General features: G+C 47.0%; 1 protein-coding gene across 6 annotated transcripts in view; it reads right to left on the reverse strand.

The window, feature by feature from the left end:
* LDLRAD4 (low density lipoprotein receptor class A domain containing 4) overlaps positions 1–21562 on the reverse strand; it is a 446159-nt gene extending 424597 nt beyond the window's left edge. For 3 of the 6 annotated variants that reach the window (XM_043559415.1, XM_043559419.1, XM_043559412.1), the window contains exon 1: positions 20999–21545. The gene's annotated coding sequence lies outside the window, so the exon portion shown is untranslated. Of the gene's footprint in view, positions 1–19974; positions 20151–20537; positions 20879–20998 lie in introns of those variants that run through there. The other 3 variants (XM_043559416.1, XM_043559413.1, XM_043559414.1) reach the window with 3 other exon arrangements.
* Between the last annotated feature and the right edge of the window lie 4145 nt (positions 21563–25707).

Consider the following 25707-nt stretch of genomic DNA (forward strand, 5'->3'; position numbering starts at 1 on the left):
GACCATGCATGTGACACGTCTCCATCACTGACATGGGTCTGAGTTGGATATTTTTAAACACTCACCTATTTAACTACTGAGCAATGAGTCTCCATGTGCAAGGCTGTCTGAAACACAGCAAAGCCAAAGAAATATCAATACGCTTACGAATTCCCTTCCTTGGCCAAACAGGAGCAGCCCCCCACACTGGCACAAGGAGGGCTTGCAGCGCCAGCTGAAGCAAACATAAACACTGCTGCTCCAGAACAGGTCAAGGCTGGCCCTGGGAGGGAACAGCTACAGCCACGGGCTTTCCAGTAAAGAAGCTGGTGCAGCCGCGTGGCGGGGCACACTGCAAAGGGCGTCTGGAGGCCCGCCAGCTATGGATGCGGGCTTCGCTCCTTCCAGGGCCACCAAGGAGAGAGGGAGGACCTGCATCTTGTCCCCACTCCACGCTGCTCCAGTCTGGGCTTTAAAGGGTGAAGAATGCAGTGTAAAAAAAAAAAAAAAAAAGGAGAGCACAGCCTTTCTGAGACTATTTAAAGTCCTCCGGCCGGATGGCTGGCCAAAGCCCCCTTTGGATAACCGCTACTTTCATTTGCTCTAAGACTGTACAATCATTAATACCTGTAATTCATCCTAACTAATCAAAATTCATACTAGTTAATTCACCAGCTAATTAGAATTTAAAAGGGCGCTATTGCCATTCAGGCCAGCTCATTTAGGAGCTATTGAAATCCTTATACAAGACGTAGGTGAAAAGGGAGAACGGAGTCTGTTTAAACTTCTAAGTGGTCCCTTCAATACCCTTTGTTCCCTCAAATCCCTCAGCTCAGGAGGCTAATCTCATTGGATTAGCTGCATTAACATTTCCAGTACCCTCTCCCCTTCCACCAGGCACCCCCACCAGCAAGCTGGGTCCGAGGACACAAATACTCTATCAAACCCACGGTTACAAGCAAACAGCAACTTTCTACACTCTGTGCAGAAACTGCCACTCATGTGGATCTGCTGGAGAAGGGCTGGGGCCAGTGGGTTGTGGGCAAGACTGGCCTTCGCAAGCAGTCTGAATCCAGGCTCTATAAATGTGTATTTCCACGCTCTAAACACAGGCAGCCACCACTTCCATAGCACCTGCCGTGTGCAAGCCCCACCCCAGGCATCTCGTTTAGTCTCTCCAGGATTCTAAAAAGTAACACACCATTGACTGGTACATATTTCAGCAGAGATTGGAACCCACGTTGGTGGGACTCCACAGCCCACATCCCCCACCCTGCACCAGGCTGCCTCTTGGTTTTGTGTATGTAAATTCCCTGATTGGCACATCTCTCTTGCTCATCCTTTCCTCAACTAACCAGGAACTCTCTGAAATAATCCAACTTATCACAGAAACTCAGCATACAGTGTAAGATATAGAAGTCTTCCTTTGGTGTGAAAATTAGCAACCCAAATAAAGAAAGCTTCAGTTCCATCCAAAGGGCTTTGAGAACATTTAAAAATAATAAAAGATTGCACAGCATAGGCAATTCCAATATCCTTCCAGGTGAGCAAAGGAATTCCAACAGGAGCTGACACCTGAAGGGCACACGACAGACAGGAGTGTGTTTTTGAGAGCAAAGGCAAGGTGCTTCCACTTCATTCTACCATCAATCATGGCCAGTCCTTAGAATTCCGCCTCCAGTTCCTACCCTGGAAACTAACAAAGAAAAAATCCTAGATCTGGTTTGGTGCTTGGGTGGCAAATACCCCTACACTCAAGAAAGGCAGATATTCTGGGTGTTGTTATTTTAAGTTTCTGTGTGCCAGTAGTTCCTGGGGTTTTAGGTGGGTTTTCAGAGCTCATGTTCAATGGGTAAGGACAGAATGGGAACAGCCCCATGCCACTGTCCATGTCCTCCACAACCAGCCCAAGAGTTGTGACTCCTGAGGAAGCAGAGTCTTTGAACTCTTGAGCCACGAGGGGCCCAGAGAGCCACCAGGCTCCATACCAGCCACCATTTGGAGACAAGATCTTAACAGCATGTGTGATTGGAATACCACCCAACCCCACAAATGAATTAAATGGGTCAAATGAATTAACGCACAGGAAGTGCTAGACAGCCATGCTGACATGAAGGGGGTTCTCAATGGGGGCACTGAGGCCATAGGTCTTGAGTGTCCATAGTACCTGACCCAAGGCAGTCAAGCAATCCTACCACTGAAAGACTAGATCCTGAGTTGCTCACAGACAATGCTGCTTGGGGGCAGAACTGGGAACAAGAATCCATGTTTCCTGAATGTCTTCCAACTGCTTTTTCCATTAAGTAGAACCACCCTAGTTCCATTTGGTCCTGGGGCTGAGTGAAATTATCACCTTTGTCTCCAAGGCAAGAATGAAACAGCACACTAGCCAGCCATTGTCTACAGGTCCATCATCACAAGCATCTAAGCTAGAAGCTGAGGTGCTAACAGGCCATCCATGATGGCATCATAGAGCCATGTCCTATCATATCATCAAAGGAAGTGGACAGGACACAACAGGACATGCAGTGACTCAGCCAGTGGTCAGGCTGTGGGGGCAACGCACCTTTGAAGAATTCAGTTCTCTGCTTTTCAAAGCAGACCCTTGCACCATCTTATCTGAGCATCATAATAACCTTATGAGAAAATAAGCATCGCCAATGCCATTTTCCAGATGAGGGAACCAAAACTTAGACTGGCCGAAGAGCACACCCCTATAAGGAGACCAAGAGCAGCAACAACATGGGGTCCCCAGACATCTAGTCCAGGGCCCCTACCAGAGTTCTGAGAACACCACCAATTCCAACCGGCTGGCTGCCAACCATCCCTAAGCCAGCATCTCCACCACTATGTTAGCTCCACGAGTCCTCCGGTGATAACTGAAGACCCAAAGACAAAGAGAAAACCTACTACTTTTCTTAATCACTTTGTTTCATCCTCCATAAAATGTAAAACTGAACTTTATTTGCATGCATCATGTCCCCACCATGACCCCAGTGCAGAATGTTAAAACCGCATCTCTAACTGAGATGGGACCATATTGGTTCTAAGCAAGTGCAGGAAGGGAAGGAGGCCATGGTTTCAAGGGGCACAGCAAAGGGAAATGAAAACAATGCCTCTCAAAGAGATGTCAGCATTTATGCAAAAGAAAATTAATTCCAACTGTGATAAAGGTACGATGCTGTATACCCTGTTCAGGAAACATCCCTGCTCCACCAGCAAAGACAGAACCCCTTCAGACTGTCAGCAATGCACCCGTCTCAGAGGTGACAACAGGCAGAGAGGTCAGAGGCTGTGGAAAGCAGTTTAGCATTGTGTCCTGCTATTAGATCAAAGCTAAATGGTGATTTGGGGGGGGGGGGGGGGGCGGAGAAGATGGAATCGTGATTCTATGTGTAATTGTTTCCACATCTAATGAGAAACTCTGCTGTGCGTAGGACTGCCCAGCTTGGCTCAGGGAGCATGTGGTGCCAGATGGAACCACTCTCTGTAGAGAGTAAACCTTACCATCCCCATAGCAACTCCACCCGTGCTTCCAAAATGCTTAAAAAGACACACATCAAATTGTTTTCCACAATTTTTCAGAAACTGACTTTTTATTCCACGCCCTGAGTAAATCAAGTTCACTGGGAATTTTCTTGTTATATAAATGCTCATTGTAGGAAATATGGAAAAGGTAAAAAGACAGAATTTTTAAAATCATCCATAGCACTATGCTGGAAGGTATCTATTTTTAATGTTCTGGTACATTTCCTTCTGGTTGGTTTTCTGGATGGAGGTGCCTATGTCATTCAAATCAGATTTCTGATGGAGGTAAGACTGAAGCTTGCCCTCAAGAAAAGCCACCCAACCTTGGGCCGGACATGTGCCATCACTGCTCAGGCAGGACTGTAGATGTGTGGTCTGGATGGGATGGGAGAACCTGCAAAGGAAAGACTGACCTGTCCATGGCTGCCCTTCTCATCTGCAGGCCAGGCTAGCATGTGACCATATATCACACAAAAATAAAATGCTATATTACTCACCACTATTTGGAATTTGTCTTATTTGGGTTTTTTGCCTTGTTCCACTAGGTACTTAGTTTTCACATCCTTGTTGATTTTAAACCCAAGCAAGAAAATAAAACTCAAGAACACATATCTAATACCAGAATAAAAGCACAGTCAGATGTCTGGAAGATGAGTCAGACTTCCAGGTACCTGTCAACCACTTAGTGTTCTGTGAAAAGATGGAAAAAAGATTCACAGACCACAATTTTCTCTATTTTGAACTTTTCATGATCCCAAGAACAGAAGAAAACCAAGGAACCAAGCTGAGGGGAACCAAGCTTATAATAGAGACACATTGTCTGAAGAGAAAATGTGTACCTACGATGATTTTACTAAAATTAATAAATCTGATGATCTTTTACAGGTTTATCAATTGTCTTGAAACATATAAATAGTATCTACTTCATACATAATTTATACAGCTAGCAAGTCAAATGGAGGAGAAAGGAAGGCAAGAGCCTGCCTAGAAAACAATTGCTTCTCCTGCCTCCAGCAGGTCGTTGACTTCAAGGAGAAATAGCAAAACAAAGTGTTAATGCAGGTGAGTATAAAAACCATAGGAGACAAGGGGTGGAAGGGGTGACCACAATGATGTCACCTGGGATGTGCCAGCCTCATGTGCACCCCTTTCACTCCTGCAGCTGTACTTCAGCCCTTCTGGCAGAACTTTCTGTTTGCACTGAGGTCTGACCTGACCCATGGTAACTGAGGGGAGACACCCAGCACCCACAAGTTGCCCCACCCAGGAGGGAGTGGACAACTCGCCCGACGGCACTGTGTCCCCCTGCTGGCCTGTGCCCTGCCTGAGTTCACCTGCGGTCATGCACTGCAGTCCCGGGGCTGCTGTTGGGCACCTCCCAGAACAAGGAGCAAGGCAACACACCCGCCCTCCCGCACTTATTTTCCAGTGTGGGGGGTAACAACCAGCACCAGTGAACAGACGGAGAAAACTGGAACAGCGTCCAGGCAGGGCCCAAGGTAAGGCACAGCCTCCTGACGAGGGTCACCAGACTGAGGCCTGAATGAAGCGAGGGACAGATGCATGGCCACCGAGGGGGAGTTTCAGCAGAGCAACCACAAAGGCCTGTGAGGAGGAACCGCAGAGGGAAGGCTGCCAGACCCCAGAGCCCCCAGCAGAGGAGCTACTCAACTGCTGGGCCCTGGCTCACAGTCTGCTGGGATGAGACTAGACTCCAAAGTTGGAGGGGTTGCAGTCAGGAGACTCTAACCTGAGTGGGGAAGGGACACACTGAGCTGCTAGCAGCCATGCTGCTGACAAGTGAGCAGGTTTGAGGCAGAATTAGTAGACAGAACAAACATGATCTATTGATGGATTGAGGTAAGCTATGGAAAAAAAAAAAAAAAGTCAAGGAGGACTCCAAGATGTGTGACCTGAATCACTAGGCAGACTGGAATATACTGTCACTGAGATGGGACAGTGAAGGGCAGATGGGGGAAACCAAAGGGACAAGGTGGATGGGTGTGATGGGAATCAGGACATCCTTGTTAGACATGGGCTTTAGAGATGCCCATCAGACAATAGAGACATCTGACAGATATGAGTTTGCACTTCAGAGTTTAGGGGTGAGATCCTCTATATATAGTTGACCCTTGAACAAGGCAGTGGGGAGGGGTACTTAACCCTGCACAGTCAAAAATCCACCTGTAAGTTGACTCCTCAAAACTTAACTACTGTTCACCAGAAGCCGACTGGTGACCAGAAGCCTGACCAACATAAACCACTGATTAACACATATTCTGTATGTCATATGTACAATACACTGTATTACTAAAATAACTTAAGCTAGAGAAAAGAAAATGTTATTAAGAAAATCACAATTGGGGGGCACGTGGGTGGCTCAGTCAGTTGGCATCTGACTCTTGATTTTGGATCAGGTCATGATCTCACAGTTCATGAGTTCAAGCCCCTCATGAAGCTCTGTGCTGACAGTGCAGAGTCTGCTTGGGATTTTCTCTCTCTCTGCCCCTCCCCTGCATGCACGTGCACGCTCTCTCTCTCTCTCTTTCTCTCTCTCTCTCTCTCCAAATAAATAAATAAACTTTAAAAAAAAAGAAAAGAAAAAGAAAAAGAAAGAAAGAAAATCACAAGGGGGCGCCTGGCTGGCTCAGTCAGTAGAACGTGGGACTCTCAATCTTGGGGTCATGAGTTTGAGTCTCACATTGGGTGCAGAGATTACTTAAATAAACAAATATGTTTTTTTTTTAAAAAAAGAACATCACAAAGAAAATATATTTAATTTATAGTACTGTATGGTATTTATAAAAATAAATAAATAAACACGTGTAAGTGGACCTGTGCAGGTCAAGTCCATGTTGTTCAAACTGCATAATGAATTTCAATACAGGCAAAAGAATTCTGCCTCTAAGCTTCCCAGATGTGGGTATAAGGTTCCAGGTTTGGAAACCTCCATTGACAGATGAGGGAGAGACACCAATGAACACCTCTGAGAACGACTGTCCTCAGCAGCTTTGCTTGGCAGGCCTCATCATAGAGGTAGGGTGACCAGGCGCTCAGACACATTTGGAGAAGGCTGTCAATAAAACAGCACCAGAGACAGTGGCAAATAAGTGACAGAAAGGTGTATATCAAACAAGAGGGCACTCAGTTCTTCGGCCAGCTTGCAAGAGCAGCTCTTCTATTCTTTGCTGGGTTCTGCCTGCCATACTCCTCTCAACTCTGAGAGCAAGCCAGGAGAGCCCACTGACATCTTGCCATCCTCTCTCAATCAGTGAACAAGCCAATGAATCACGTAACCACTCTATTTTCCAACAGCAGAGAATATATTCAAATGGTATAGGAGACAAGTTCACTTTCTAAGCAACGGAAAGAGCATATCCCATCAGTACCACCCTTCAGGGCACCCATTTTCTGCAGAGGTAGGGCTATTTCATTACAACCTGTCCACATAACTCACCATGTGCAGCTACCAACTGAGCCTCAGTCCTTATTGATCACACAAACTAAATACCCAAGGAGACCAAAAAGCACTTCATTTGCCACCAAAACCATTGAACCATATCTACACCACTGTCAGGGGGTGTCCAAATTGGGAAAAGCCAGCAGACACTCCAGCCTGTGTCTCTATTACAGGCCTAGGACTGCTGAAGCAGGCTTTGAGTGCTTGGACTAGGTAGGCAGTCTCCACACACGGCCTCAGGGAGCGAGAGTTAGACACAGCACTTCTGAGGTCTGTGGAGGAGAGAGAGCAGAAAACTGCAAAGCAAGTGTGAACGGCGGTGTGAATGACTTCCACTTGGAATACAAGAAGGGGATCAGAATACTTGGCAACCACAGAGGAAGAAGCAGAGCCACACAAAACAGTAAATAGCTGAGCGGAGAAAAGGGGCCGCTAGAGGTAGAGAGAGGCAAGGGCTGGGCGGAGGTGGCCAGGTGCTGGCCAAGGGCTGAGGCCACAGAACAGTCTTATGTAACCCGGACAAAGGGCCCCAACTCGGAATGAAAACTATTTTGCTAAAAGGAGAGAGACAGAACTGACAGCGACTTGCCTGCACAGCTGAACAAACTGATACCATGACAGAAGCCAAAACCACCTTGAAAAAAAGGAGCGCAGGCTGAGGACAGAGATCCCAAGTGCCCTGGATCCACAGCACACAAGAGGGTGTGCGCCTGCTCCACTGTTAACAATGGCTGGACACTTTAGATTTGCCAGAACCTTCTACAGCTTTTTAAGTGCCACAAGGAGCTCACCGGTAAGCCTCCCTTTAGCAAAGGACAAGAGATGAGAGGAGGCTTCCACATCCACCCAGGCTGCCCATACACTTCAATTCAGTGAGGTCTCTGGTCTGCACAGTCCACCTGAGGAAGGATTGCATGGGTGTTCGGCTGTACTTTTGAATTGGATTTTGAGTGCTTTACCCCACTCTTGAGCACTTGAGTGCTTTAAAATTATGTCGACTGAGTGCCTGTCCAGGAAGCAAGGGGCAAAAGCCTTGGTCCCAGCAACTTCAGAAATACCTCGTTATGTGGCTTGGACAACGACAGGACATCTCTTTCCCGTTAGGTTTTGCACATTAAAATAAACTCCAATCTGAATTCCACATTCAGCTAACAGCCACATTAGAGAAGAGTAAGGAACGAATCCATTAATTACACTTCTATGTACATTTCATTAATTATTTGTTCCTTAAAGCCAAGGAACCTGAAATTAGATATTGTCTATGAAAAGCTTTAAAAAGTTACAAATGTTTTGCAAATAGAAGGCATTGTAATTACCATATGAAAGGAATAAACCTGGCTTCCTGGTGTGAACTGCATGGAGGATGAAAAGTAAGCATTCTGTGAAATGTGAACAAATATTGAGTATTACAGAACTACAGTCAAGACAGAGTATCCAGTGCAAACAAACAGATTAAGGAAATAAATAGAAAGTAGGTCTCCCAACAGGCTTGTTTTTTCTCCACCGTTACTGGCTGTTGACTCAGTGTTCAGCAAAGATGGGATGAAACACTCCACAGCAGAACTGGTCTTGCCTACCTTAATCCAGCGCCTTGACACAACAAGAACAAAAATGATGATGACAACAGCTAATGTTTATCAGATCCAATAAGGACAGAGCTTCCAACAAACTGGTGTTCACCAAATACCCCTCTGTGTTCCCCTGCGTTGATCCACACCCTTCCAGCAAGCTGTTTTCTTCCTGTCATTGCCCATCTCAGAGGCACATATCAACTGCCATTTTTTTCCCCACAAAATCTGTCCTGAGCCCTTTTGCCCTTCCACCCGTCCCCGACGAGAGCCTCTTCCACCAACACCATCAGCATGGAGTTCCCTCCTACCTGCATGCTGCCTCACCGACTAACACCAATGTGTGTCTGACACACAAAACTCTGGCCATGATGTACAGTCTCTGAAGGCAGGCAGGAAAAGAACCAGTCTTTACTTATCCCTTGCAGCCCCCACAGTCCCCTTGACATATTAATTGAACTTGACCATTTTCATAGATGCACATGGCCTCTAAAACTGTTACCCCCACTCAAAGCATGAATAAACAATCTCAATTTCTTGACAATTATTTCTCTGGGTCAACAAAGCATTTATATTAGCATTTCATATTACCTACACCAGAGCACAAAACCCCCACCCCTCGCCATACTCCAATAGTCATAAACTCAGGAAAAGGTGCCTGCAAAAGTGACGGCAGCAAAGTGGCAAAATATGGCACATGGATTTTAAGCTGGTGGCACTTAAACACTAACAAATAATTTAGGATTTTCTTCACCAGGCTCACCCCTTCATGGGGTAAGTGCAGTTAGAGTTCTAAATTTCAAGAGCTATATGCATCACTATTAACCTGTGAAATAACCAGCCCCTTGCTTACCCTTACAGCTACTCTCTCTCATCCCTGTTCTGCACACTTGTTCCCACTGCTCGCCAGTGGTCCCCCAATTTTCTTAAAAGATTTTTTATTTTTAAGTAAGCTCTACACCCAACATGGGGCTTGAACTTACAACCCCAAGATCAAGAGTCACATGTTCCACCGACTAAGCCATCCAGGTGCCCCAGTCCCCCAATTTTAAGAACATACTCCTATGAGCAAAAATGTACGAGCACACACATGGGTCATGTATATTTATCTATAAATTGACACACACACTTATACACCGAAGTTTGAAGCTCTGGTATTTGCCTTCCAGACCCCAGTGCACATAGCTTTCTCAAAGCCACTGACGGTGAACACTCTTCCTGCTTGTCCACCTGGGAAAACTGTGTTCTTTCACCAAGTCTCAGCCCAAAGTCAGCTTCTTCCTGAAGTCCTCCTTGACTGACCAGAGTAGACCTAGATGTCCTCCTTGCTCCTCTGGGATCTTTATACCTCCTCGTGCTGCCAGTACCCTGGCAAGGCCACCACCCGGTGCAGTAACCATTTGGGTACCTGCCTTCCAGCAGTATGGGGATAGAGCCAGTGCCTGGGCATCACAGTGCTCCACAAGAATGTAGAGCAGAGCAAGGGGTAACAGAAGCAAGCTGGCAGAGCTTACTGCCCTTCATACCCAGCCATCTCACTCTCTCCATGTACAAAGACTTAACTGACTTGGGGCTTAAATGGGGTTTCCCAATTCTTTTTTTTTTTTTTAATGTTTATTCATTTTTGAGAGACAGAGACAGATCGCAAGTGGGATAAGGGCAGAGAGCGATGGAGACACAGAATCTGAAGTATGCTGCAGGCTCTGAGCTGTCAGCACAGAGCCCAATGCAGGACTTGAGCCCACGAACTGTGAGATCACAACCTGAGCAGAAGGCGGACACTTAACCAACTGAGTTACCCAAGCACCCCTGGGGCTTCCCAACTCTTAACTTGAGACCTGATTATAAACTGCCTGCTCTTATTTGCTGGCTGCTTCCTGTACACATAGTCTACAGAGGCAGGAGCTGGGTCTCCATACCAGGCTGGGCAGATGCCTCACAAATCCTTAGCTGACTTAATGACAGCTGCCATTTACTGGGCACTCACCATGGTAGTTCACTGAGCCTCTCCCAACTGGTATGCATAAGCATTATCTTACTTAATACTTTTTAAAACCTAAGAGGTGGGCAAATAGTTTTAGAGAAGAGCAAACTGATCTTCCCAAGGTCATGCAGCCTCCCAAGGGTTCAGTTAGACGAGAGCTCAGAAGATATAGCACCCCCCTCATAACACATCTACTCAGATACTTCCACACACACTGGACAGCAGAGTGTGGACAGCAGAGTGCTGCAGACAGTGTGCTCAGGCCCACGTTTTTGCCCTGACATTGCTTCCTCAGGTGGGCCAAGTGGAAGGCCTGCTACATGGCAGATGCCAGGGTGGGAGCCATCCCCTTAGGCACACAAATGTGCCCCAATTTTTAAAACCCAATATATAAACCATGTTATAACAATAAAAGGATGCATTCACATTGCAAAGTAATGTACTAAGAGTTCCATTAAATAATTCCAACTCCATTTAATGTCCCACTGTATTTATCAGAAAACAAATATGACTTTTCTGGATTAAATGTACTAATAATGATGTAGTTATGACTGTATATATATATGTGTGTGTATATATAAAATATTTATTATTTTTACATTACTCTTCAGATAAAAAAAAATTAAGTCCCAGGACCTACCTCTAGTTTAGAAATAAAGATTCTGAATCTCACATTTAAATATGAATGGGATGAAAGCTAAGTTCTGTAATGGTACAATATTTATCTTAATAGCTGAAGTAGCAGAAAAACAAACATTCACCCAAGCCATCCAACTGTAAACATTACCTCTACCTTTAAAATAACGCATGCATTATGTCCAAAAAGGCCCTCTATCCCTCCTAGAAAAAACAGTCTGGCATTTTCTCATTCTGCTGAAGGAACAAGCCAAATGCAGGAAGGTCAAATTAAACAAAAGTCTGTCAGACCCGCACACACCAGCCAACAGCAAACAGGGGGAAAGTACACAAGGTGTATTTTTCAGTCACCCAAAATGCCCTGAGTAAATGTTCCAGCAAACTATTCAATAACATCACTAGCACGCAACTGTCTGGGAGCCTCCCTCCCAATTGCAGAAAGGGACCAGCACAAGCTGCTCCCCTAAAGATACTGCCTGACCCCTTATGGTCAGACCACCTGTGTGGCCACCAACCAGCCCTGCCACCCACTGGCAGTTTTCTGCATACTCCATCTCCAAGGTCTTGGCACCGTCCACACTGCCAGCCATGGCAAGAGTGGGTTTGTACCTAGAATGCAGCATGGGGTTGACGGCATGGCCAGCAAGGGAGTGATGCAGGCCAAGAGACAAATGCCCACACAGAGCCTGGCACCATCCATGCCTGTGGTGCCAGGGATCAACTCACCTCGGCACAGAGGAGAGGACGGTGCCCACCTGGGCCCCGTGGATCTCGCACACTGCTCACTAGGCCATGCCACAGATGAGGCACACTCCCAGCATGCACCCCAGAGCACAGTAAGCCCTCACAGCTGCTGAACAAATGGATGCATGAAGGTGCATGTGAACATAACAAGCAAAATGGGACTAGCCCCCAAGATGCGGGTATTACATCTTGCTTCCTCCAACCAGCCCTGTGAATGGGCTCCCCTCCAGCCAGCCTGTCCCAGCCTCTCAGCTGAAAAGGCTGCCTTTCAAAGAATACAAAACTGATTTGCCTTTAGTTAATCAAAAACCTCCTAAAATGATTTTTCTTTTCTCTCAAGCTTCAGGAGCAATCAGCTTAGGAGGCCAGACACTGTTAATAGTAGCATGTGACTCTGAAAGGGCGCAGGCCTCTGCTGGAAGCAGAAGACTCTGCCAGATTTATGAAAGGGAGGAAGTGAGTACCCTCTGCAGAGGCACCCACGTCAAGTGTTGAGCATCAGCCATCAGGTAAAACCTAAGAGAATTTTATGTCAGCATCCTAGGGGACAAAGCTAGGGAAGAGTGTGGTCTCAGAAAGTAGTCATTCAAACAGAGAGAAGTGACTGAACAAGATGGCACACCATCTTCCAGCAGCTGGCTACTGAATCCACTTTCTCTCCTGGTCCCCACTTCTCCCCTGCGAGTCCAAGTTACCCTCAGCGGGTAGGGTGAAGATGGTGGGAAAACCAGGTGCAGTTCTTAGCCATAAAATCCTAATTTTATTTTAAAAGATAGTAGATTGTTTAGTGTCCTTAACCTACCTAAGTAGAATGTATCTCCAATTTTAAATAGCACAAAGGCTGGGGCGCCCGGGCAGCTCAGCTGGTTGAGCAGCCAACTCTTGGTTTCTGCTCAGGTCATGATCTCACGGTTCTTGGGATTGAGCCCCACCTCGGGCTCTGAACTGGGCGTGGACCCTGCTAATATTCTTTCTCTCTCCCTCTCTCTGCCCCTCCCCCACTTGTGCATAAGTGTGTCTATGTGTGTTGACACACATACTCTCTCTCAAAATAAATAAATAAACTTAAAAAAAATAAAAAATAAAAGTAAACTAGCACAAAGGTCTTCTCCGTCCCTGAGGAGATCATCCACAAACATCACCGTACTTGCCCATAACAAAACTCTGGCAAACAGCAGAACTCTCTTCACTTGTGATCCAGATGATATAGACCTAGATTCTTGTAACAAAAAGATGGAAAGGAAAATTTAAACATCATAACATTTACTGCCAAATTTGCACAGTTTTGTAATAATATTTGATACTGGCAAGGGTGAGCCACCCTCATTATCTGTGGGAATGCAAAATGCCTCATGCTTTCTGAAAAGCAAGCTGGTGATAACTTTTGGAGGACCCTCTAAAAGTTCTTGTACCCATGAACTTCCCTTTTAGGAATCTATCCAAAGGATGTAATCAAAATGTTCAACGCAGTATCATTTATAATAGAGAAAACTGGTAATAGCGTCCCAAAACAAATTTTTAAAAAATAATAATATGACCATAGAGTAGAATGTTATAGTTATCAGCAGTGGTACTCTTGGAGAATATTTAAATTACATGAAAAAATGTTCAGGATTAAATGCTAAGTCTGAAAACATATACAAATTCTATACATGATTTTATACTTAATCAGTAAATAAGCCTAGAAAGAATCTACTAAACTATTAACAGTGGTCTTCTAAAGGTAGTAGAATCAAAGGTAATTTTAGTCATTTTTATTTTCTTCTTTGTTTCTTTTTTCTTCGTTTCATTTTCCAAACTATCTTCAGTGAGAATATAATCAGGAAAAAAAGAATTTCAGAGCCTAGATCTATGACGATGGGTTCAGCAAGCCTAAAAGACTCTGTAGAATAAAAAGTCTAGGTTCAACTAGAGTGGGCAGAGCTGGACTGGTGGCCAGTGTACCCAGGCCTCCACGTCTGTCCTTGACAGGTGGTGCTCACACCTGCCACACAGGCAGTGACGGGCGCATCCTGGGGGTAGATGACTATGATGCACTCTGGGACACACCACATGAAAACATGGCTGCTCAACGTTGTGGAGATGGGGGGGACAGAGCACAGACCAGAACAGGAACTTCCAGAGGCCTGCATTGCCTCAACCCCAAGGAGAACAGCACTTGTCCAACCCCATCCAGGTGACTGCTGGGATCAAGTACCACACATTGTGTGGGCACCATATCATATAGGGGACAGCACCACCCCAGTCACCTGGCTTAATTCAGGGGCTGTGATGGGTTCCATTCCCTGCCCCACTGTCATGGGAAGGTTTGCAAACAGCTGAAGAACTATCCTGTCAGACCCAAGTAAATCTGGATCTCCTGCAAACTGAACTCACTTTAGGTTTCATAATCTCAAACAGTTAGGTTTGTCCAAGACGGACTATATTTCATGAAAAGTACACAGTGATGTGCACGGATGATTAATCTATGTCCTCATGGAGCAAAATAGAAAATCTTAAAGATATGATTATTTTTTCATTTTTCCCCCAAATGTGGGAAGCACATTTGGGGAACAAAACTAAAACCGTAGCATTCCACAAACTGGGGTGAGCTGGATCCTTCTGAGTGAACAAACGACTAAGTAGGACCTCATCCAGCCTCATCCCCAGACTCACAGCAGACAGAGGGCTTCTCCTCCAATGGCCTCAGTTCACCCTCCAGAAAATAGGTCCTAATGCTCCCACAATCTATACCCAGACAAGACAAACAGAAGAGGTTTTTAAGGAATGGCACAGAATACCTCAGGCAATAAAACTGCTGCTGATTTTATTTCATCTGTCTTTCAAGGGACTCAAGGTTCAATGTGGACAAAACAAAGCCACCAATGGCTTAATTCTCAAAACTCAGGCTCTTGTCACCAGCAAGACAGGCACAGAAAGCAGAAGCTAGAAATAAGAATGGGGACTGGAGGTGAGGGGGGGTATAATCAGTTACAGATGAAGGCAGGAAGGAAGAAGAAAGGGACAGAAAGGGTACTATCCTCCCCCTCCCAGCTGGTAAATGAATGATCTTTGATGAACTTCTGACTTGGGCCCAGCCTCAGGCAGCCAGGAGTCAAAGCCCAGACCCCAAAAGAGAGAATGCAAGGGCTTCCTCCTACTGACTCCACCCTTTATTTACAAGAGGTGTGACTGGGCAATTTCCGGGCTTCCTATTGCCTTCCTGAAAGCTGGGGATGGTAGCAGTACAGATGTCACAGGAGGGCTGCACTAAGGACTAAATTAGTTCATATGTGTGCAACACTAAGAGCAGCCTGGCACATAGTCAGTGCTATGCAAGTGTTTGGAACTGCTGCTACTATTCTGTGACCAAGTACCCTGGTGGAGGAGGGCCCGCCAGAGGTCCAGGAGCCCTTCCAAAAGCAGCCTGGCCTCCTGCCTTGGGCTCTCCACTCTTGCCTTCCTTCCGGAAGCAGTGACATTTTACTATGGAAATCCCCTCCCCAACTCTATGCAGACGTTGCAGGCCTGTGGGGCCACAGACAATGAAAACAATGCCTGGTTGAGCCTCCACCAGCCATAGGCCCAAGCCCACTTCTGCAGAATGGTGGCTGTGCACAGGAACTGACAAGGCACAGCAGGAAACCTGCCATTCTGTGAACGCCAGGGGCAAGAAGTCCACACACCTACACAGAGGATGCTTGCCACACCTCTCAAGGAGGGATGACTAGCCAGGGGCAGATGGGATGGATTCTTTTTGCAAAATGGATGCAATGGCTCTACTTTGCAGAGAAAGGGACCATGTGGATGAGGACACACAGATGTTGCTCACACCTACCCAATTCCTGACCTTAACGTCACTGGAGTAGTCCAAGCCCTGAATCTTGTCTGCAAAGGGAAGAGTAAGTCATTTGGCAGGGGCCCAACTTAGGAGGTGGCTTTGTAATATGAGCAGTGTGTCCGCTAACAACTAGAGCAAGACCATTAAGTTCATTACACCTGTCACTCTGCCAGCTGACTATCCAAATTGCCAGAGATGAAAGTACATTATGCCCAAGGAGTGCCACCCAGCCCCCTCCCAGGGCAGCACACATACACTTATCTCAGACAATTTGTTCTCAATGTCTGCACCTGCAGAAAGAACGCAACCGTAAACAGCTTGAAACTTGGCTTTGAGAAAACATAGGGCCTAAGCACCTGAGAACAAAGTTTAGTTACTTCCACAGCAGGTCCCTGGGAGGAAGACTAGGTGCCATGCCCCGTGGTGCACAGGGAAGAATGCGCTGGGGTGAGAGGAGGAAGGGGAAGGGCAAGGCGAGGGGGCAGAGCTGCCTAGCAAAACGAAGGACACACAGCTGCTACGTGCATTCTGCTGCCCTGCAGCACTGCCAAAAATAAAAGCGAGAGACACACCCTTTTCATTTCCGAACCAAGTCACAGAATTCTAGGCAATAGGCAGAGGCCTTCCTCCCAGCTGCACATCCAACAGGCTCCCTGGGTGCGCAGCGCCCGACCGCCGGCTGCAGAGTGCGTTTGCAGTGCAAGCGTGTTGCAGACAGCGGTAATTTATTTATCCCTGTCATGTAACATTAGCAATCTGTCTGGAGCTTGGCAAGCACCAACTTGCACTGTCATATAAACTGTCTGACAAACTTAAAGTTTCGTAAATGGTTCTCCTCCAGCAGACAATAAAGCATCATAAAAAAAAAAGTTGTCATCTCTTTTTCTGTTCCTTTTCTCTCTTCCTCTTCTAAAAAAGAGGGAGGAGGGGAGAAAAAGAAAAGCAACAACAAAAGAACCTATGCAAACAGAAATGATCCCTCAGCAGGATTCTTAACCTTGAAAGTCTCAACATTTTTCCAATGCCAAGTAAATGAGTAAATAAATTGATGGGGGAGGGGGGTGGCATGGTGGGGGTCAGTCATGAGGGGGGTACAGAGCAAAATCTGCAAAACAAAAGTACAGTCATTAAAAATTAATAAAGGGTGTGGACATCAGCTCCCCACCCCCTTCTGCTCATGGGGATTTGAGCCAGACATTCTGCATCCTCATTAAGTGGTGTCTGGAAGGCTGCCGGAGTTTTAGTGGGTTCTGGGAATGCCAATATATTAACCAGAGGACTTTCTGCATACCCTTTAGAGTTTTTATTCTAGAAAAGTCAACCATTTGGCACAGTGTAGCCTTATTTTTGTCCGGGAAAGCTCTCAGCTGCCAATCAAGAGAGAAATTATAGCTATGTTCTTCGTAATTTCCAAGACCTATCTGGAAAACAAGCCTGGTGGAAAGAAAAGTCCTCACAAAAACAGCTTAAAAGGCCAAAGTGCCATTTTTAGTGGAAATTCAGAGAAAAACAATCCATACTTAAATCACATGGATAAGAGACAACACAAACACTATTTTCAATTCCTCCTATGATAGAGGGAAAAAAACAATAGTCGCTGGGAATATGAATCCAATATTTCTGTAGCAATTAATAGTACAGGTGCTTGGGACTGTTTGCTTTAGTTGCGTAACAGTAAAGTGAATAACGCCACACACAAAAAAATCTCCCTAAAATGTAGGCAGGTCTTGTGGCCTAAATTTCCAAATAGTAGGAAGAAGCTTTACATTCCTATTTTAAAACTTAAGATTTACGTTCCATGAACACCCATAATATAGGTCAAGGTGTAATTCTAGACTAACAAATCCCATGTAGGCAGAAAGTCACTTTGACACCAAAAAATAATGGCTTCCAGAAGAGTTTTCTGAGACAGGAAGGAAGGAAGGAAAGAAGGGAGCAAGGATAGAATGAGGAAGAAGGGGAGAAGGAAGAAGGGAGAAAAGGGCAAGATGGGACTACATAGAGATTTTGCTTCTGTTTATATTTAATACCCATGTGTCTACATCAAGTATGTTTAATGTTTCTAAAAACTTTCCAGGTTAATATGAAATGATCTTTCTTACAACTATTGCTCCTTGAGTTTTCTTTCTTCTCTACTAACTCTTACCCAAAAGGACAGACACATCATAGAAACTCCACAAGCCTAGATGATGAAAGGTGACAAGAAATATGGCAAGGACTACCAGAAAGATCTGACCAGCCACAACAGCACATGTCACTGCCCCAGCCCTGAGAGTACTTGGGTTTCACATGATGACATAGAACAGTCATCTCAAGCCTAGACCACAGGGTGACTGCTAGCTAGGCTACAGTGAAGGGATCTAGACGGAGCCTAGGGGTCTCCACTTGACACCAGGACAGAAACTACCCTCATAGAGCAAAAGTCATTCTCACCTATGTTCCCCTGTCCAGCTGGGAATTGCCCCTCCAGCAGCCCAGATGAAAATCAGGCAGTGTCCCATGAGCTACAAGGCTGTTCTGCCAGGCTGCTAAGTCAACCAAGACTACAGCACAGTCCCAAATTGTAAACACCTCTGCAGATGGGTCCTTGCTCTCAGCGCGCCAGGCAAGAAAACTATTCTTAGAACACCGTCAGCAGTTAGGGGGAAATATCTGTCTATGTATGTATATACTCTGGCGGGGGACAAGACGGGGGAGGGACTTTGATTCTCAAATTATGTGCCAACAAATTGGCACAAAATCCCTTAATAAGCAGGTGGCACTGGCTGGGTTCCTCTGCAGGACCGTGGTCATGCAAACCAGAAGGATCCAAGAGACAGCCCTAAAACCCTGCTGGGAAAAGTCTTCTCCATAGTAAATACAAACCTACATGAACTAGAACCATGGCCAGTGACAACAAACTCTTCCCGGGGCAATAAAAGAACATTAAGAAATTAGAAGGGTCTTTTAAAACAAGGGAGGAAGGTAGCTACAACTAACTCCATTAGAGCAAATCCTTACCAGCATTTACAGTCTTGGCCCTAATTCCTAACAGTGTGTTCAATGTCAACAGCAAAATGAAGCTCTTAAAAGAATTAAGCTTCCAAAGATCATGAGGAATTTACCCCTATGTTTTAAAAAGCACTGCTTTGCAAGGGCCATCAAATGGCATTCCAAGGTCGATAGGAAACCAAATATTATAACTGAATATATGTGCATGGGTAATATTCAGATCTCATTTGTCTCTGTAATGACTCAAGTTTGACATTATGATTCTTCACTGAACATAAAGAATATGTTGCAAGAGAAAACTGTGTAGAGTACAAAGGCAGATGTACAGATGACCATAAACTCAATATAAATATTAGAAAGGACTAAATAGTTTTATACAAAATGCAGAACATATCTTGATGCAATGGCAGTTTCTCAGAGCAGACTCTACAGAACCTTCCCTGTTAATTCCGAGCTCAATCCAGAAGCTCTAGGAGAGATACAAATGGAAGAAAAGCTTTCTTGGCTACCCAAACAAGGGGAAAGGGCCATTTTAAAGGGAAGTTTCCTAGTACTAGCCACAACCTCCACACCAGCCACAGGACCCACATATTTTTAAGGACCAAGGTTGCTCATCATCTCTACCCACCTCCACTGCAAGAAACTTACTAATAGTAGCTCTCGGAATCAACATTCTGTAACAGCTCATCTCACCTCACAGCCCACAATGCCTAGCACATAGTAGGTCATCAATGAATACCCTCCACAATCTTAATTAACATTTAGAAAGCAGCACTGAATCGTAAGTGGGGTCTGGGGATAAGTTGCCAAAGTAATTGCAAAGCGAGAAAGGCAAGAGAATAGTTGGGACATAGAGAAAGAGAAAAGAAGCAAATCAAAATTATCCAGTTCTAGCTAATTGAAAGACTCTGTGGAAAACAAAAATTAAGCTAGCTTACGTGGCCAATGCCACTCAGCAATCATTCCTATGCCCGGTTAGGAGCAAGGAAGCCCTGCTTACTTTAAAGAGGTCCTCGCTGTTCTGACCGGCGACACGGTGCCCCGCCAGCTAAACCCAGAACCAGGGCACTGGCGCGCCTTCTCCAGGTGCCACCCACCCACCACGCGTCCACGTCGTCCTCCCGAAAATCTCTGCCTCAAAGGGAAGCCTCTTCCTTCTCCAGTTTAAAAAAAAAAAAAAAGTTTTGAAACAAGCAAATGCCCTCTCCGTCACCACACTGAATTAACCTGAACAGAACCCACTGTCTTCCAGTCGCGTACTTACGGGGCGCGCCCCCAACGCCACCCCGGGCGGCGCACCCGGTAGGGGTCGCGGGGAAGCCTCCTCGCGACTGAGCAAAGCGGACCCCACAACAAAGGCAAGTGCCGAGCCCGGGCTGGGTGCTCGTCGCTTCCTGTTTATTCCACCGTGAGGGTCAAAGAGAAATTCAACACACGCCTGCTTCCTCCGGGGCTCGGAGACCCAGCCTAAGTGTAATAGCAGCCGCCCCAGACAATCGACTTCCCAGCCAATGCCGGGAGCTCCGGGCGGCCCCGCGACCGACGTCAACGTGCGCGGGGGGACCCGAGCAGACGCCGGGTGAGGCGGGCCCCAGGGGCGCGGGGCGCGAGATGCGGGGTGCTGGGGCTCGGAGCCGCGGGCTGCGGGGTGTCCGGCAGCGGGATGCAGGGTTCAGGGTAAGGCCCGCTCCCGCCCCTTTTTCTTCCCGCAAACTCCCCAGGAAGGTCCTGCACAATCTTCCCGCTTCCCGCCGACCTCCAATCCCCCCGCCTGCAGTGGTTCGCTGACAGGCCCAAGGGAACCGAGACCCTAGTTTGGGCAGTTACCTCGGCGCTGACCCCAGCCTCCCGGGGGTGCAGAATTAAATCCTGCAACCGCAGGACATCCCGCGCCGGGCACTGAGATTTAGGTCGGCAACGTTCCTCCAACGGAGCACACAAGCAGAGGCGGCCCGGCCTCCGTTCGGGAGTGCGGGGTTGCCCTCCCCACACCCGGCCCGGGCGAGCGCGCCGGGACGCCGCCGTGCCCACCGGCTACACTGCCTCAGACCTCGCGCACTCGTCTCTGTGGGACTCGTCCGGGTGGGGAGGACCCGCGGGGCTGGGCAGCTCCCTCTGGCCCCCGCCGACGGCGCAGGCTCGCGGACGTCCCGTTCCCTGAGCGTCCTGTCCCCGCGTCCTCCGCCCCCTGCCCTCCCCAACCAACGCCACCACCACCCCGCCTCCGCGCCGCGCTGAACTTGGGCCAGACGCCGAGACCACAACAGCCACCTCGGGTCTGCACTCACCTGCGGCCGCCCCTCCGGAGCCGTGGCGGGGGACCGCCTGCAGTGCGGCTCGCCCGGCCACCGGCCCTGCGGGCCGCGGGGGAGGGGCGCGGGATGCGGGGCCGCCGCGGCGGGGGGCGCGCAGCCGGCCGGCGGGGAGCGCGGCGCGGTGCGCCGGGTCTCTTTAAGAGCCAGGGACCTTACCCCCGGGCCTCCCCCGCGCTCCCCGCCCCCCTTTCACTTTCCCAGGGACTCGCAGCCTGTCTGGCGGCGGCTGCGGCGGCGGCTCCTCCCCGACTCGCAGGGGATCCCCGGCCGGCTGCGGCGGCGCGCGGGGCAGGCAGGGCCAGCCGCACTCGCCTGCCTGTCCCGCCGGGCCTGGCCCGCAGCCTCTGGTAGGGGGGAGGAGGGGGAGACCGTGCTGCGGCCGCCGAGGGAGGTGTCCCGCTTCCCGTCGCCGGAGGGGGGGAAGTGTTCCGCCTCCCGCCGCCGTCTGTCTCCAGCCGTAACTGTGCTCGCCGAGGCTGTGTCTGTCTCCAACTCCTCCAGTCTCTCCTCCCTCCCCATCCCCCTCCGCGGCGGGGACCCGGCGTGCGGCCAGGCCGCGGGGGTGGCGGGGGCCGCGGTGCTGGCGGCTGGTGGGCCGGCCTCGACCCCGCGCTCACGGGCCACACCAACCTCTGCAGGCTGCGTGCAAGGAGCTGGGGGGCGTGTGGGCGCCGAGGCCGCGGGACCCCAAGGCTCAGCCGGGCCGTCAGGCAGAACACACGGCAGCGGGCTTGGGCCTCGTGGGGCGCGCGCCCACCGCCGGCCGGACGGGGAACTCCAAGTGCAGAGAGAAGGCTGGCTGGCGCACCAGGAGGAGCCGGCTCGCCGGGGCGGGCTAAGGACGGTCTGGGGAGAGCAGGCCGACTTGTTCCCTGCGCCAGTTACCTCGCGGGCTATCAGCGCCCAATGGGCTGCGGGTCTTTGGACACCAGTCCCTAGACATACAGTAGGGCTGCAGGACACGTAGTGGAACCGATGAATCCTAGCTGAGCCAGCCCGGCCCGGGCTCCTCCTGACCCCACGTAGTCACCCCCTTAAGGATTCTCCACCCTTTATAAAGGGCAATGGCTCCAAAATGGAAGGTCATCCGGATTCTTCCTGCTACGAACCCTTTCTCCTTAAAGGACCTACAGCTCTCCTCCTCTGAAAGCCGTTCAGGACTTGAACTCTACCTGAGTCCAGACAAAATGTATTTTGTCCTCCAGCAGTAGTAGAATTGACAGCCAAGCAGTTTGGGTACTGCCTTAGCATAGGGCATTTTAACCCAATTTTATTAGAGTCGCCAAAATTAGATAATTCCCCTCTGCCCAAATTAAACCCCTGCAGACATACCAAAATATACTAACCTGGGATTTCAGGCAGGATCTAATAGAGGTGCAGCTAATTAAATTAATTTTCAATTTCCTGTAATGTCAGAGAAGAGAATCTTTTGAAAACTATGAATAATTTGTCAGTAATATTTTGGTTAGTGAAGCATTGGCTTAATTCAGCTTTCTTTAAAGAGCCCTCTGCTCTCCTCAACTTACGGTAATTGCTATGTAGAATTTGGTCATTCCTCATATGTAGTATAGTAGCTACCATTAATTGTGCCAAGTCCCACACTAAGTAGATTGTCTTATTTAGTATTCACAATAACTGAGACAGCCAATACTTTCCCATTTTGCAGACAAGAAAGTTGAGGCTATAAAAGATTTCAGTAACTTGTTCCTGGACCACAAAGAGATGGGTTTAAAATTCCTAACTGGCTGGTTACACAAAAAGCCTGGAGTTGAACCATACTGCCACCTACCTACAGTAGCTTTGACATCCAGTTCATTTAAGCTCAGCCCAGCCACAAGGGACAGGATCTGTTCTAGGCCAGGAACTGTGCTGGCGCCTGTAGAGAATGCCCAGGTCCTAGGCTGACAGAGGAGCATTTAGACTACAAGGACAACTTTAAATCTGGCTGCTAGGGTAAACTTTCATTAAATGAGCAGTGAACTAAATATTTAATACAGGTTATCTGAATCTGGCAAGTATATACTTATTAGTTTATATTTCATGTACATGAATGCATACCACACTCATAGCTCAGAGGCTGTGGTGTTGGAGAAACTGTTCTTGCCCTCCTGGAGTAGAAAGAAAAATAACTTTTCCCTTCTAAATGAGAAACTGCCCAGGGACAATGAAGAAGAAAATGTTTTTTCTAAGACCATGAACAATTTGTTCTTCTATTTCACTTGTGCATGATTTCCTTGTGTATAATTTAACCTTTTTAAATTGAGAGCTGAGTTTTAAAATCTTAACCTCAGTTTTATCATTTATGATGAATCTTAGCTCATCTTGTATTGCCTTTTCTTGTCTTCTTTAATTTATAGCTAGAAACTGCAGGGCTCTATTTCTATTTCTAGAAAATAGCCATGACAGGAAACTGTCCCTGCATTTTCCACTCAGTCCTCCCTGTATTTGTTTTCCATTTCAGCTGTTCCTTGTCATACCCCTACACACATACACACGTTCGCGCATGCGCGCACACACACACACACACACACACACACACATTATGGCAATGAGAGAGTTAGAGGCCTTTAGATACATGTTTGCTCTCTGTAAAATTCAACACAATTATATGTTACCTTTACCCTGCCCATTAATAATCCATCACATTCCCTCCAAGGACCCAGACTGAAGCACAGGAGACCAGGACTTTGTTTTGCTCAAAATAGTGGATTATGTGTATTCCCAACACACAGAACTATGCCTGACCCTCACTAAAGATTCAAGAGCTATTTGGGGAATGAATGGAGCCTAGTATTGGGATAAACAAGTAAATAATATTGAAGTAAAATATCACTAAATTGGGCAGAAATCAACTGAAATTGGTTTCAAGTAATGGGGTGTGAGAAAAATTCTTTCTCAGTATAAATCCACTACAGTTTACCTGGTGTCGATTATATACCAACAATATTTATTCCATAGAAGGTCAATTATCTAAGGAGACAAAGATGGAAAGGGCAAACATGAGTGTAGAGGACACTTTTAGGCAAAGAGCCATGGGATATAGAAAGGGCCCACACCGACCACCTGACTACATACAGACAGGTCCATCAGGGACCCACCGCAAAATATTCATAAGCCCTAACTAACCAATGGGGTGCTTGCAACCAGGCACAGTTACCAAAAAGGGAAAATTCCATACATCGCCATACCTCCTCATCTTCCCCCTTTTAAAACAACCCTCCACCCACTGCCTCCTTGCAGACAGCCTCTCCTCTGCAGTCCAGTTCCCCCACACTCCTTCCCTTGCAGTGTATTCAATAAATTTCTATCTGCTTTGTTTTGTCTCAGGTGAATTCTTTCCACCCAACCGGGGACCCCATCAGATCAGGAGAGACACCACATTTAGACACCACAATGAGCAAATGTTGAAAAAAGAGATTCTGAGGGCCCCAACTGACCACAAAATACATATGAATCAGAGAATCTAATTCTGTTATTTGGAGCTCATGCATAACATTTAGATGAGACTTAAACTATTCAAAATGATCCTTCCTTCTCTTTGTACTTTTTAATTTAAATAAGAAATGGAGAGGAGGAAGTGAGAAAGAGAAGCTTGCATTGCAGGTTCTTCTAGGGAAGTGAGAGTCCCAGTCTAGCTAAATACTTAGACCCAAAATCCATGGATGAGCTCAGCTCCAGGAGACAAGGATTAGTCCCATACTTCTCAATGATGGCATAGGCACGTTTCATCATGTTACTACTCTGCGCCATCAAACTGTGTCAGAGTTCAGTCTGTAAACCAGAGATAGTAAGTTCTACCTCACAGGGTCTGTTGTGAGGTTGGCTACATCCCTATGTACATACATATTATTCTCTGCTTCAGAGAACTACAAATGTCCCCACTGCTTCAGGACCTACAAATATTACTCTTCTATGGGTGGAGGTTTTATGGAGGAAGAAAAATTATTTTCCCTCTACCCTTCTAGGCTCTTGGCTAAGACACTTCTGTAATAAAAAGACCGATTAACCGGAGGAAAAAAAAATTTAGTAACATACCAAACCCCCTGCCCCGACCCCATACATGGGAGAGACCCAGGAAAACTGAGTAACTCTCTATAAGAGCCCAAGCCCTGACCTTAAATAACATCTCCAGCTAAAGACAAAAGATGTTGGTAGGGGGAGACCAGTTATGGGATGAGACTTGGAAAAGCAGAGTAAACAAAGGTAGGCTTGTTATGTATATTTAAGTCCTTGCCATCTCCATTGAGAACAGTTTCTAGAGATTTAGAGTCACCCTTCTCTTCCTAGTACAGGGAGGAGACACCCTTACAAATAGAGTTTTGCCTTATACATGAAAATGTCTCTTACAAAAGGGTAACTGCCTGGTTTTCAGAGCCTCTCTCTTGTCTGTTGCCTTAAAAAAAAAATAATCAGTCTAAAATAATCCTTTATGCCAAAGAAGCATATCTTGGGGTAGTATATTCTATTCCCCTTCTGTTTAAAATCACAGAAGACAGAAAGGAAAACGTTTTGCAGACAACTTCTGCTTTCAGCCTTGCTACAATACTCTTCCTGGGAAAAACAAAAACAGTATCTGTCCTTTCTCCTTGAAGAGAGGGGGGTAGGTAGAGGAAAAGGAAAAATACAGCAAGGAAAAAAAATGTAAATGATTATTTCACAGATGCTCCATCCAGACATGTTCA

This window comes from Prionailurus bengalensis, chromosome D3, assembly GCF_016509475.1.
Source record: "Prionailurus bengalensis isolate Pbe53 chromosome D3, Fcat_Pben_1.1_paternal_pri, whole genome shotgun sequence".
Taxonomy (NCBI): domain Eukaryota; kingdom Metazoa; phylum Chordata; class Mammalia; order Carnivora; family Felidae; genus Prionailurus; species Prionailurus bengalensis.